Source organism: Octopus bimaculoides, chromosome 20 (genome assembly GCF_046866305.1).
Source record: "Octopus bimaculoides isolate indiv1 chromosome 20, ASM4686630v1, whole genome shotgun sequence".
NCBI classification, from domain to species: domain Eukaryota; kingdom Metazoa; phylum Mollusca; class Cephalopoda; order Octopoda; family Octopodidae; genus Octopus; species Octopus bimaculoides.
Genome location: NC_142947.1, coordinates 20612670 through 20615169, shown reverse-complemented (window position 1 = coordinate 20615169; position 2500 = coordinate 20612670). Strand labels below are relative to the sequence as shown.

The 2500-nt window shown below is 36.2% G+C and overlaps 1 long non-coding RNA gene across 14 annotated transcripts in view; it reads left to right on the top strand.

Annotated features, from left to right (window-relative positions):
• LOC106881631 (uncharacterized) overlaps positions 1-2500 on the top strand; it is a 402087-nt gene that overhangs the window by 306361 nt on the left and 93226 nt on the right. For 10 of the 14 annotated variants that reach the window (XR_016237605.1, XR_008266350.2, XR_016237609.1 and 7 more), the window contains one exon: positions 2046-2109. This is a non-coding gene — a long non-coding RNA (uncharacterized LOC106881631). Of the gene's footprint in view, positions 1-2045 lie in introns of all 14 variants that reach the window. The other 4 variants (XR_016237603.1, XR_016237604.1, XR_016237601.1 and 1 more) reach the window with 1 other exon arrangement.

The window sequence follows — 2500 nt, the reverse complement described above, 5'->3', positions numbered from 1 at the left end:
TCTATGTCGAATTTGAAAACCGTTTACATACAGCGACGGCCCGCTTTATACTTGGCTGGACAGACGGATGAATTTTTCTCCATTTTATCTATCTATCTATCTATCTATCTATCTATCTATCTATCTATCTATCTATCAACATGTATGTATGTGTATGTAAATATGTAGGTAAGTTAGATAAGTATACGTGTGTGTGTGTGTGTGTGTGTGTGTGTGTATATATATATATATATATAAGTTAATTTATATATATATATATATATATATATATATATATATATATATATATATATATATATAAATTAACTTGTTGGCTTGTTGATCGGGTGACATGGGGAGAAGGAGGAGAAAGAGGAGGAAGAGGGGGTGAGATGGAAGGGGAGGGCCGGTAATTTTGTGGGTAGTGGCTTACATATTCTGTCGAAATATAACCGATCTAACAGAATACTACTACTACTACAGAAAACGCCAAACCTGTATACTGACTTAGGTCAGAAAACGGCTCGCTGCAGCTCTACATTTCGCCACTGCCACCAACACAACCATGTTAATATATATTCACGTTTATTTGCCCTTTTATTTATTTATTTTCCTTCTTTCCTTTTAACTTAATCTTCGATATATTTTATCTAACTTTCATTTCTTTTCGTTCTTCATATTTTAAACCATGTTCTCTGTTCATCTTTCGTTGGTTTCTTTTTCATTTATTATTTTCCTCTCTTTTTTTATCGTCATTCTTTTTCTTTCACGTCGTTCTATTTTCACTTATTTGCTTATTTTCCTATTTTTAAAAACATGTTCGTCCATTTTTTTTTCTGTCTGTCTGTCTGTCTGTCTGTCTGTCTATCTGTCTGTCTGTCTTTCTAATCGTCTGCTTTTTTTTTTCTTCATTCCTTCTCCATTCACACTCACGTACACATATTCAGATAAAATTCTGTTTTTTCCTTCTCCACCCACAACTGCCATCTTTATCTCATCCACCCCACCCCTACCCCACCACCGCTCTCTTAAACATTGCAACACCGTGCTAGTACTTTCGAATTCTCCCTCCTCTGAGGTCAATCCTCCCTCCTCCTATACTTCATCTATTACTTCTTGTTTCTCCTCCCACCTTTCCAGACGTTGCATCAATGACATTCGGTTTGTAAGCTTGTTACACATACATATTCAGCCTTTTCAAATGTTATGTAACTACTACTACTACTACTACTACTACTACTACTACTGATGCTGCTGCTGTCTTTGCTGCTGTCTTTGCTGCTGCTGCTTCTGCCACTGCAATTCTCATCGTCATAATTATAAACTATGTATACCATCACTATTACTATTGCTGCTAATAATCCTACTACTACGCCAGTCCATCTCCTCTCACCGCTGTCTGCTCAGTATATATACGTACGTACGTACATACGTATGTACGAAAATTATGCATGTATGCATGTATGTATGTATTAATATTTCTATCTTCAGACACACACACACACACACACACACAAGCACACACACTCACATTGTATAAAGGTTATGCTTTCGGGTGCTAAGGACTATTGTGTAGAGAATCTAAGGCTGCTACCGGACTGGACGAGAACTACCTAACACCCACTTTTTAGTAAAACATTTTTTCTCTCCCAATACAGAAGTATTTCAGGCCTACTATTCTGACGAATCTTGTCTCTCCGACTATTTCTCCCTCCTCCCGCCCTCTCACAGTAACTCTCTTCTTTTTCACTCCCACCCTCACATACTCTCTAAAACTAGCTTCCTCCTCCCCCTCTCTTTCTATCTATCCGTCTGTCTCTCTCCCTCTATCTCTCTGTCACACGACCATATTACCTTCCTTTGCTCTGTATTTTGCTTTATTTTTTTTTTCTTTTTAACTTTTTTTTTTCACCACCCAGTTTATCTTATCACTGTTTCCTCCCCCTTTTTAATCCCCACTTCTATCATCTCACTCATACTCTACCTCTTATACAAGCTTTCCCGCCACTTTCTCTCTCACCATATCAACTGATTCTATGAGATCATTTTTTTTTTCCCCCCTTTAGAAACGGACTCACCATATACGAGACAGACAGACGAGAAGAACATAAAAGAAACAATATCCAACAGGTATTTATATTAATTGCTTTCCATTTTCTGAAAATCTTAGAACTGATTGTTCCATAAATGAATGTTCGTGTGTGTATTTGCATGTGTATGCGCGTGTGTATATATGTACGTTTGTATGTATAACGTGCATACGTATATACATGCAAATATACACGCGTATAAAACATGTTTTTTTTTTATATGTATAATGTATATTTATATATATATACAAAATGGCTGATAGTTAGCAAGGTGAGACACACATAAGAAAGAAGGAAACAAAGGACCACTGATGAGGTCACAGAAGTGTGACGAAAGAACTCTGGCCGAAATAAGATTAAGATTAAGATTAATGTAATATAAAGCTGAAAAAAAAAAAAAAAATTAACACCAAATATACAGTGCGTGTGTT